General features: G+C 48.5%; 1 non-coding gene across 1 annotated transcript; it reads left to right on the top strand.

Moving 5' to 3' along the window:
- Positions 1 to 10,795: 10,795 nt before the first annotated feature.
- Positions 10,796 to 10,868, top strand: Trnar-acg (transfer RNA arginine (anticodon ACG)). The gene has a single exon. It is a non-coding gene; the product is annotated as a tRNA-Arg (tRNA).
- The last annotated feature ends 1,045 nt before the right edge of the window (positions 10,869 to 11,913 follow it).

Below are 11,913 nucleotides of genomic sequence, written 5' to 3'. Positions count from 1 at the left end.
GATATCCGGACGGGCTCGTCGTGTTCATTGATTAAGGAGAAGTCCTGCAAAGAAGAATTTAGGAGCTGTACTTAGAAGGCCTTGTGTGTGCACGTGTCGCGTGTGTTTCTGTTTCTTGTATTTATGTGAGTGTGTAAGTGAATTTTCAAAGCGAAGCTTTAGTGTTCTCATTGATGGAGTCTGTAACGCGAAAATTGCCCTGCAGAAAAGCCAACTTTCTCTGACCATGATGATGAATGATCGTGGGTGAAGGGAAAGAAAAAAAAACGCTTCCCGGGGGAGGAATTGAGCCTAGGTACCTCGCGTTGTGAAGCCGGCATCCATCCGATCGCTCCATTTCGACAGGGTAGACACGGTGGAAAACTCGGACGACAGCCAAAGAACTCGTCACGAGAAAGCTTCGCGTTCCACCATCGTCATCGCTAGATGGAGGGGTGCGTGATTTTTATGTCACTTCCATCGCACATACCGGCCAGGTCTCCCGGATTGCCCGGGAGACTCCCGAATTTTGATGGTTTTGTACGAGTGTGTGGCCGAAACAAGAATATCCTGAATACGCACCCGTGTGTGGCCAAACCTTACTCCTGGTCTGGCCACATCGCTCCGGAGCTACCTGACAATCCAGTGCAATCGTACACCAACTGACATCGTTATCTGTGAAGAGCTTAAAAAGCATAGTTGGCCATGCGCGCAAGTTCAACTCGTAAGTACCATAAAGTCAGTACCACAGAAACGCTGAATGCGAGAGGCAGCTCAGCACACTAAAGAAAAATTGCGCCCCGTTCCGAGCATCCGTGCCTGACCCGATCTTCAGTCACTTTCTTTTGTCAAGTGTCGCCGAAGCGAACATTTTTACACTCGACAGTATTCCAAGGACTTCCTAAAAAGGGCGGCGTCAGCCACGTCGAAGATTTAGCAACTCACCCGTGGCGTCGCTTGTTTGTAGTTTGGACGAAACAGTTCAGTTCCTGCTCTGTTGTAACTAAATTAAAAATTCATGTAAGTTATTCCAATCTGTTGCTACTAATTTTTCTACCTCCCCGGTAAGATCTCCCCAATGCAGTCCTGGCGAACATGGCAGGTATGCATACACAACCCGGGTCTGCATGGCTGACCTCGCCGATTCATTGAAAAGTTTCCTCCTCCTCCTTATCGTATGATTAAAGATAAATATGAGCAAGACGAAAGTAGTGTTAAATACGCGTGCAGAATCTCCCCCTCCTTCAGCCCAGGCAAGTAGAAGAGGAGATGAAATAACTATCTTGGGCAACTTCTGAGTGCCGACCCAACCAGGAAGACAAAATCAGGCGTAAGATTACTATGGGCCACAGAGCATTCGGTAAACACTCTGAGGTAATAAGCAGTACACTGTTTTTGTCGCCGAAAGGAAACGGGTGAAGTTATGGCGCACAACTTCGGCACTTACTAAGCAACTTGAAAGAAAACAGGGCTGCTCAACAAGCCATGGAAAGGAGAACCATGGGAGTGACTCTTAGAGATAAAAAACGAGCTTTTTGGATTAGGGAGAAAACCGGGCTGGGAGATATTTTAACTCAAATTAGGAGAAAAAAATGAAGTTGGGTTGGACATCTAATGCGGACAACTTACGACCAGGCCAATAAATTGGCTACTGAGGGACAGTACCTAAAAGGAGGAGAAAATTGATAACCTGATAGAGGGATGGGATAAGTACATCTGGTGGACAAGCATAGACAGAGACAGGGCAGGACATGACCAGTTGAAAGTCAATGGAAGAGGCCTTCATTTATCCTGCACTGGATATCAGCTGGTGAGGAGTGTGTGTGCGTGTGTGCGTGTGTGCGTGTGCGTGTGCGTGTGCGTGTGCGTGCGCGTGTGCGTGTGTGTGTAAAATGTGTGTGTGTATGTGTGTGCATGTGTAATAAAACCAATAAAAACTTACTTTCTCACGTTTCGGTCGGGGACCGTCCTTCTCCAAGAATGGTGAGGTTGTGCTTTTCAGCACGTGCGCATTTCAGCACGCAGTTGTGTACACTTGGGAGGATGGCTACAGTTGAGCACTTGGAAAAAAAGGAAAGGTGAAGAGAGAAGTGAAGGGGCAGAAGTGCGGTGCAGAGAAGGGGCCAGACAGGGAACAGGTAAGTTGGGAATACCTTGAGTGACAACGGCCACGAGTTCATCAGTGGTCAGGCAATTGCGGACACCACGTCGCAAAAACTGTACGCGCGTGATCTTCTAACCACCGGCGATTCAAGAAAAGGGGGTCCTTGTTTCCCGTTAACGCCACCACCGAGCCCCCCTCCCCCCCTCCATTTAACTTCCATCCCCTTCCTTCCTTTCCAGGTCCGGGCGAAAATTACAGCTTTTAAGTATTTGGGCTGGTTTCGTACTCGTACGTTTTCAACAATTATATGGAAAGGAGTGAGAAGAGTATAGAAAGTATGGTGACTTTTCAAAAGAAAAATTGCAGGTCAATACAACTCATCGAGTCACTTGGACGCCAAGAAGCTGAATTCTGTGTAATTTTTTGAAGGCAGGTGGTGAGAGGCTGAAAAAGTAAACTAAAGCTAGACAGTTAAGGTTTGATTGCGGGGGGGGGGGGGGATGAGAAAAGAGAGTGAAAATTAACGTATGATAATTCCTAAACTAAGAATATGATAGACAGACCGCGAAAAATATTTAAACGTGGTGTGCCTTTTTAAGGGCATTTGATGTTTTTCAAGCATTTGCGTAAGGTCACCCAGAACAGACAAAATCATCCGTAACAGAAATTTATACACACACCCCCTAACACCCCCCTAACACCCCCCCCCCCCCACAAAGCTTCCACAATGACAGCACCCTGCCCAGGGATTTATACACCCCCCCGCCAACCGCCCCCCACCCCCCCCCCCCTCCGCAGGAGGGTTTAGACACCCCCCCCCCCCCCAAAATCGAAAGTCTGGATAAACCCCTGATCCGTATTTATCATGGAATACTCCAACGTAGGGGGGAAAGAGGCGGAAAAAGTTTGTTGCCGCTTAGGGAATTGAACATGTGGAGGATTTTTATTTTTCTACCAAAATAGAGGCAACGAGCAACATTTAACAAGAAATGTAACGACATGGAAGTCAAACTAACGGACTAAAAAGAAGGGAAACTAACCATGACACGGTGAATTTCCTTGACTGGCGGCGTCAGGAGTAACAGAAAATGCAGGGACGAAAAATGCTGGTGTAGAAAGAAATGGTGCCGGAACAAATGAGTCAGGAACAAATGGTCCCGAAACTAATGGTTCCGGAATAGATGGTCCTGGAACGTAAGGTCCCAACACCAAAGTAGGAAAAAATGGCCCGGTAATAAATGGCCTAGGGGGTAACGTGGGAACAAAAAGGTTCCAGTAAATCCTTTCATCGTGCTCCTTTTTTTTTTCTTTGATCGAGATCAAGCTTACTTTAGTGATGCTGCGTCTGCTGTGGAAAAAAAAACTGTATGTAACGCGATCCGTCCATTTTAACGATTTTAGGAGTTTTTTCTTTAACCAACGTTTTACTGTGTATGGAAATAAGCCTTGAATTAAGGGAGGACGTTGTTTGAAACCCTGTTTACACTTTCAAAAAAAAGCACCCAGGTCGCCCTTCGGAATTGAAAAAAATTATAAAGACGAAAACAAAGGATCAAGCTGATATGCAGCAGTTTTGTTAAACGAGGAACGGGGTCGTAATTTTAAAAATCCCCACAATTTTTTATAAAATTTTGTTCGCTATTTGGCTTCGAAACAAAGTAGCTCGCGTATTCTTTCGCGGACCTCAATTTAAAAACTATTTCCAGCAGCTTCCAAATACACATGAAGGAAATATTGCCCACCCTGCCTTGCTTCTAACTTCAATAAATAACAAGGCGGCGCCAAGCCTGGTACTCTTTATTCCTACTTTCCAGCTGAAACCACTTGTTCTGGGACCATTTGTTCCGAGACCATTTTTTCAGCTACCGCGTATGTACAGGTCTTAAATAACATCCCACGAATGGCCGTGAAAAGGGCACTAGTTGCGTACTCTATGTCGACAAAAACGAAAACTTGGCCACGTGTTCATTGATTTCATTGATTCCGCCTAAAACAGTGCTGAACTCGTACATTAAGAATTATTCAGACATCTCTTTTTCGTGATATGTTTTAAAGTTCTATTTTAGCACGGTGGCCATGAATTTGTCAAAGGAGTCGCCCAGGCAGGTGACGCGCTTCAAGAGAGGGATATGAGTCAGCGTTTCGGTGATGTCTGTTCTAATTATCTCTTACTCGCAGTGGCGTTTTCATCGTTTCTGTGTACTGTGCGATGCATATGGTACACTGAAGGAGTTATACAACGTTAGCACTCCCAGAATCAAAGTTTTCGTGTAGTTTAAAGGCGAAGCTAGAACAGTGCTTTGAACAACTCATTGCTAGGGCGTTGTGCTGCTGAGTACGAGGACGCGGATTCGATTCCCGGCTGCCGCGGCCGCTTTTCTGATGGAGGCAAAAAGCAAAAACGCCCGTGTGTACGAGATTTCGGCGCACGTTAAAGATCCCCAGGTGGTAAAAATTAATCCGGAGCCCTCCACTACGGCGCGCCTCATCGCCTGCGTTGCGTCGGCGCATTAAACCCTACAATCAATCAATCAATCAATCAATCAATCAATCAATCAATCAATCAATCAATCAATCAATCAATCAATCAATCAATCAATCAATCAATCAATCAAGCAAGCAAGCAAGCAAGCAAGCAAGCAAGCAAGCAAGCTTTGAACAACTCGAGTGTTTTGCCGTCATGGGCCTACCATAAAGCGGGCCTTGTTACAAGGCCCAGAGCCAATAAATTGGAAAGCTTGTTTTTTTAGAGAAGTTCCGATGTTGCACTGTTTTCCAGAAGGATGTTGCGGTGTCTTGTGAGGATTATGTTTAGGTTCGGAGCGGAGGACGAATATGTTAAAAATCACGTTAGTTCGAGTTTTGCCTGCCTGATATTTGGTGCAGTTAGTTCGTGTGACAAGATTTTTCAATAGCACATTTTATCTCTGGAAGGGGATAGGGCTAGCGGGGTAGATCGTTACGTGTTTGGTACCAATTGGAGGCAACGTTTTGAGGATTGTAACAGATAGACTGGCTGCAAGAAATTCCAACTTTTCAATGTAAAGCACGCCTGCTGGGGAGATTTAAGTACTGGTGTGATCAGTATAGTTCCCTTAAGGCGACCAGTAGGTTCCCTTAATAGTGACGCTCTAAGTACACAGCCTGATGCCTGCACGGTGACTACACTCAGTTTATGCTACACTCGGAGTACGAGTAATAGAAGCTGATGTTTCTGTGGGCACTGTTGAAGGCTTCAATAAACGTAACGGTGTTACCATTCCATAAAATCAGATCAGAAATTTGTCGTCAGTGAAACTCATATTCAAGAATGTTTTTAAGAAGTAGCCTCCTAGATACTTGCTTTCCAAATTCCATATGAGTATGTTGGCATAATTGGGAGAAATTTTTGTGCCCATCGAGGTTTTATAGTTTGCGCATAATGGATATCATTGAACTTAAAATCATTCATTTCTAGAAATTTTTGCGACAGTTTCTCCAAGCGTCTGGTTACCAATCGATCTGTTAAGCAGCTCCATTTCCTCGTAAGCACGCCACGCCCCGCGATACAGCTTTGCGTGTTCAGGTCGGGGTACCCCAGGAGGCGCCGCCATTTCAAAGTGGCTGGCTCACGCCAAACCAAAGCCCAAAACGAACAAAACGCCATCAATTGAGTAGGTCAAGCTGGCAGCAAGCTATGGTCTGAAATACGTGCCAGAAAAATCGGAAGAAGCAATTAGAGTACATTGCTACTACAAAGCAGCCTGTGAAACCCAAATAAAGCTCACCGTTGGCACGGAACCAATCCTGGAAAAACGATACGAATTCTCGGAATGATAGTTCAGAGAAACGCCAGAGCTGGTGAGACTATCGCCAGGATAAAGAAAACGACATTACAACTCGCCAAAATAGTTTGCAGTCTCACGGAGAAGAGGAACGGTATAAGAGAAGAGAACACTGTACGCCTGGTTCAGGCACTGGCCATGAGCAAATAGCCTACTGCCTACCATGTCACAACCTAACCAATTCAGACGAGGAACAAGTTAACATCATACGAAGTGCCTACAAGGCGACCAAGAACCTTCCCGTTTTGCCGCAACCGAGAAAATGGATAGACTTGGCCTGTACAATACCATTGCAGAAACAAGGGAAGCCACCCTCTCAGCTCAGGACAAGCCATAGTGTGGGTGGTCGGAGACCCACCGGAAATGGAAATCCTAGAGCAGGAGCACGATCTAACGCCAGAGCAACGGAAACACATAAAGACCTTATCCCTCCCTAATAATATGCACCCAGAGATCCACAAAGACAGGAGGAAGGCTAGGACGGACTTTCACGACGATCACGACAATACGGTTTATGTTGACGCGGCCAGCTACAATGCCACTACGTCGGTCTCAGTGGTAACTACCAAAGAAGGATAAATTGTAGACTGCCTCTCCCAGACAAACGCCACAGTCAAACAAAAAGAAATGGGCGCTATAGTTTTGGCCATTAGGCTGGGAGAAAAAGAGCAAAGAAGCCTTAACATCATAACGGACTCCCAAGATGCGGCACGACTAATCACCGCTGGCAGAATACCCAAACAGATAATATCCATACTGCCGCGGGAAAGTTCTACAATATGACATGGACCACGCGACATGCAGGACCATGTAAGGGAATGAGGCGTCCAAGGCGGGTTGCGTGTGCACTCACACCATGCAGCCGACGGGACCCCTACGCGTCACGCGTCCTTACACAGCGCCAGCCTGTGGTGAAATCCTAGGCATAGCCCGGCAGCTATGCCAACATTGGTTTCAGTGGCGGTGTTGGTGGTGGTGATGAATGCTCTTTTGGGGTGTGCGAGGATTAGGACTCATGGTCACCGACGTCATAACTGTGCACCTGCGTGCGTGTATGGGGGTTCGTTGCGTGTAACCAATTTTATCCTGATATTTTATTTCTATTTCAGGCGTGTATAGCTTGCGTTCTAAGTTGCATAAGCATTACTCTCTTGTTTTTTTCTTGGGCTGTGCCCCACAAAACGCGCCGCGGTTGTATCTGGGCATGATTGATTGATTGATAACTTATCTGGTGACCTGTATGAGTAATTGCCGAAGCCAACGTGTTTGAGACGGCACGCCAGGCCCTAGCAATGCGAGGCTTGTCGTTTACACGGCCTCTCCAAGCGTGCGAATGGGTGTCTGTGGCAGCAGAAAGGCTTGAATGTTTCACGTGACTATGTTTTCACCGCAAACGTCTCTCTCGGTTAGCCTACGAACCTGTTCGGCAAGGAGCTATTTGACCGTCTGCGAAGGGGCTGGTTCTATAACCATTTCTCCTGCCCCAAGCTGCGTTACCCTGCACGGAACGGGCGGCCGAGCAGGAAGCCAGCAGTGCGACGTAGTAGCCGAACATTGCTATAGCCTTACGCCTAAGCTCCGGCGGCTGCGCATCTCTCGACGGCGGCGGCGGACGAAGGCGGGCCTCGACGTCGTGGGCTGATATTTCGCGAGGGTCGCAGCCCTTTCCTCGTCCAGGACCACCTGGGCTGCCTGGGGGCAGCGCGGCGCAAATTCCAGGCGCAAGCGCGACATAGAAAATATGTGCATTCCTGGCTTTACGTGTTTGTCTATATTAATCATCGGGCTCTGTGCTCTTTTACATCCCCATGAAACGCCGCTTTCGACCGAACGCATCCCGACTTTATCGTCCCGACCGCGCCAACTGGGCCTGCTGAGCCGCTGTCAGGTTCTCCGCGACGCGCTCCTATACGTCGGGGCCTTTAATTTTACAGCGCCAGGCCGAGTTTATGTCGGCGGCCTGCCTTCCTCGTGTGCGGCGGACACCGCGCGTGCCGTCGCACTGACCGGCCCCGGCCAAGGCATGGCGGTCACGTGCAGCTCCGACGGGGAGGAGCACCGCCGTCGTAAACGCCACGCTCGGGGTAGCGCTCGGTCCCCGTGGAACCGGCCACGTGCCCTTTGAAGGTGGCTCCGAGCTGAGCAGCAGCGACACGTCCACTTTGCGACGGAGCCCGCGGCTCGGCGTGACCCCTTCACGCGCCTCAAGGGTGCGCGAGAGATGCCGAGTCTGGAGACACGGTCGTTTTGGTTGCTGTATGTGTTTTCATTCACTGCTGAATAGACTGCTTCGAGCACTGGAAGCAAGGAGGAGAGATATCGAAAGTTGGACAACCTGTCGCCAATGCCGCGAGGAAGTAAACAGCTGTCAAGCAGAGCCTCGGGCTTTGTTCGGACCAAGGCCACAAATGACTGATGGCTGCGTAAACAAGGGCACTGCTGGCTGACCAGCGTCGGGGAGAGTCGCTTGTTTTCTACGTGCACTTGTCGACCTCTGCGCCCAGTAATGCTCCCCGAAGTCAGAAGGTGGCCCTTACACAACTAAAATTATGCAACCGTTTACTATGCCCATTCATTACCTTGAGCGAAGGACGTCAAACGATACCTGCGATAGAGATCGGCGGATTCGATCAAGGGTGTGGGCGCGGGACAGAAAGCTGCATTCAATGTGTCCTGCATGCGAAACATCGATTTTCAATGCACACAGCCGGTAGTGTCCCCATCTGTGGAAATAGCGCAGATGAGCTGGCTCCTTCTTGGGATATTGCCGAATCTTCGTACATAGTTTCGAACATAGCTCACGCATTCTTGCTCTCGCCACCGGCACGTAGTAATACAAGTGAGTAAAAAGAAAAAAAGTAGAGGACACAAAAAATTACCGGTGGCTTAATTTCCTTTATTATACACAATGAATAACGGAGCACCTTTACAGTATTACTCACTTGCTATTCAGAGAGCGATCACTTCCTTCTCCCGAGACAGACGAAGCCTTCCTCCGCATACGAATGTGTCGCGGGCCACTAAAGCAATCCGCGCAGGACCCCAACTGTGACTATCTTGCTTGCACTGGACGTCTGCTTTCACTGGTCTACGAGACAAGGAATGCGTTTGGTCCGCTAAGCGCCTGCAGTGCGTCACGGCGGAAGCATTCGTCGCCAGCGCTATTCCTTCCGAGACGACTCAGCGTGAACCCGTTTCTTGTGAATCACGCCGTTCGGAACCCTCTCCGAAAGGAAACACAGTGTCACTGTATACGAACGCGGCAACACAAATTCAATAGCTCGCCGAACTGCGTGGACAACAAAGGGGTGACGTCAACGTTTTTCGTTAAGCACCGCCGTGTCCACAGAGCGCAATCCTGCGTGACAAGGTGCGTGCTCAGCGTGGAGTCCGTTGTCGCGATCGCGCCGGCTGTCGAAAATAAAGGCCGTCCTCTGAATGCATTTCCGGCAACCGTGACTCGGAGCTCCCGAGCGGCCTCGTTCCGGCACCGGGTGACGTCATCGGGGGTATTCCCCGCCGCTCGTGAGCCGCCCTTGTTTTGCCCTCATGCAGCTTCGCGCGGCAGCGGCCGTCTGGTGCCTCCGACGACCAGGAAGGACGAGGTACGCCGACGGAGCCGTAATTGCCGCCGCCCGAGCCTGCCACAACACTCCCTTGTGCCGTGGACCACCGTGTGAGACGTGCACCAGCAACACGCACACTTCACCGTACGGGACCGTCGACCAGCGAGTCCCTGGTCGAAGTCGTTTGGCCCATGAGGGTCTCATAAGATTTATGCCTTGCTTTGAGCAGCTGGGCCTGTTTGCGAAGACGGCAATAGGCCCACTAAGCAAGCTACGGAGCTGTCAGACATTATCTTTTGCATTAGCAGTAATGGAAGTTTACAAGACAATTCCGAGGGAGTAGAATAGATAGAGAGGAAGACAGATTACTTTATTACCCACGACTCACATCTGAATCGTGGAAGTTTGGTTCATTATGTGGTGGCGGTGGAGTTCGGGTTAGGGCATGAAGGTTTGGCACTGGCAGGCGGCGACGAATGCGGCTGTGTATATATACTCACGCAGCAAGTGTCCGAGAGTACGGGTCATAATGTCTCAGGGATATTTGAAGGGGGAGTCACCCAGCTCTCCCAGGAATAGCAGAGGAGACGTTGAAGGGGAGACTGTCGGTGGATGGGTATTGGGGCGAATGAGTAGCACAAGGGCAGGGCCAATAACTGCGTCGTATGTGGGGTAACCCCCAAACATGTGCACCTGACACTCTGAGAGGCTCTGGCGGTTGAGTGTTCGATGGTGGAGAAGATCGCGTGATAACTAGAGTCGGGAACGGTTACTTTGAACTTATAACTTTCTGCTAAGCGACCCAAGATTGACTTTTGAGGAATATCGTAATTAGGCATACGTTCGAAGGGCGGAAACAACAACGTTAAAATAAAGTACCGCACTAAAATAGATCCCGATGAGCAAACTTACTCCGGGGATCTGTCTGGCGATACCTCCTACAGCCCGCGTCAAACCGGGATGGGAACTTTAGTTTTCTTGCTTTTTAGCACTTTTGGGGGGCTATATGAATATAGAAAATAAGTGCCACCGAGAAAAATGCTATTACGCAGCAGCTGGTACAGCTTAAGCGTAATTGGGGAGAGAGAGACGGAGAGAACTATCCTTAATGAAGTATTTAATGAAGGCGTTCTTCACTTGTACTTCCACGAATGAGGCCTCATGAATGATACTTCATGAAACTGGCTGCACGAATTTCCCGCAAAATCGTCAAAGGCAGCATACTAGTGCTCTGCTACAAAAAAGCATCCAGGGTCTACCAATTATAATTGCGAAACAATTTCAATATTATTAATTTGTCAAAACTACATTTCACGATCGTCGGGCTTGTGGCGCAACGGATAACGCGTCTGACTACGGATCAGAAGATTCCAGGTTCGAATCCTGGCAGGCTCGCTTTTTTTTTTAAATCGAGTGCGCTTGTTTTTGATTATCGTTTATCAAATGCCCATGAGATCAAGTGCGACACGCTGCTCGGTATCGTGGTCTGCCGCGGCGCGCTCCGGTGGCGGCCCAAGAAAACTATAGTTACGTGCTCTCACAAGTGGGTGGAATGCGGTCCAAAAGAGTGACTTGGCCCGTTGTGTGGTCCGGCCTGAAGTGACTAGTATGTTTAATTAGCGTGATTGTGTCTCAAGACTACCGCATTCTTCCGTTTATCACACGCTTGCGCAAAGGCTGACGCGCTGCAGAATGCGGGGGCGAAGCGGGTATGCGATGGCTCGAAGTGACGCTTAACGTCAGGATTAACAACGTATACATACGAGCTGTTAAGAGCACAGCTGTCCTCGTATGTGGCGTCCTTGGTCAGGTTTTTGTTGCGCTAAACGGTAACGTCAGGCTTTGCGACGCAGGCTGCTTGATTAATGCGAAACCGGCAGAAGTAGGCTGAGTGCTCTCGCGCTGAAAAGTAGTTTGGGGGTACCATTCTAAATTGCGAAAGGATTTCAAAATCACAAATTTTCTCCAAACACTAACAGCACGAAGTAGACCCTGGGGCGCAATGCCACCTCCGTATGGAATTCTTGGTGGGAGCACACTGCAAGGACGAATTTGTTTCAAACTGTGGGCACTGGGAGTTAAGGTTCGATGCATTTTTTTAACAGACTTGTACGAGTTACTAAAAAAAGTAACCGGTTACAATTAAAATTACAGCCCCCCCCCCCCCAAAAAAAAAAGAAAGGAGCAACCAATAAGTACATTCAGGTAATATATTAATTCCCATGTTACTTTTCATACAGCTTTCTAATTATGGCAGCTCATTTATGCATACATAAATAGAGTGGCATAAATAGCAAAGCCCCCGGTGAATCGAGTTGGAAAAATGGGTATCTGCACGTTCGTACCACAAATTTTCTGTTCAGGTTACTTTAGTGGTGCACGTTGTCAAATTACAAAGCGCAGCTCCGCTTTATTGAGAAGTAAGAACAACTCTGAAAAT

This window comes from Haemaphysalis longicornis, unplaced genomic scaffold (genome assembly GCF_048455015.1).
Source record: "Haemaphysalis longicornis isolate Haplotype H1 unplaced genomic scaffold, Haemaphysalis longicornis Haplotype H1 scaffold_1, whole genome shotgun sequence".
Taxonomy (NCBI): Eukaryota; Metazoa; Arthropoda; class Arachnida; order Ixodida; family Ixodidae; genus Haemaphysalis; species Haemaphysalis longicornis.
The sequence above is the reverse complement of the archived record's forward strand: the minus strand, read 5'-3'. Positions and strand labels throughout refer to the sequence as shown.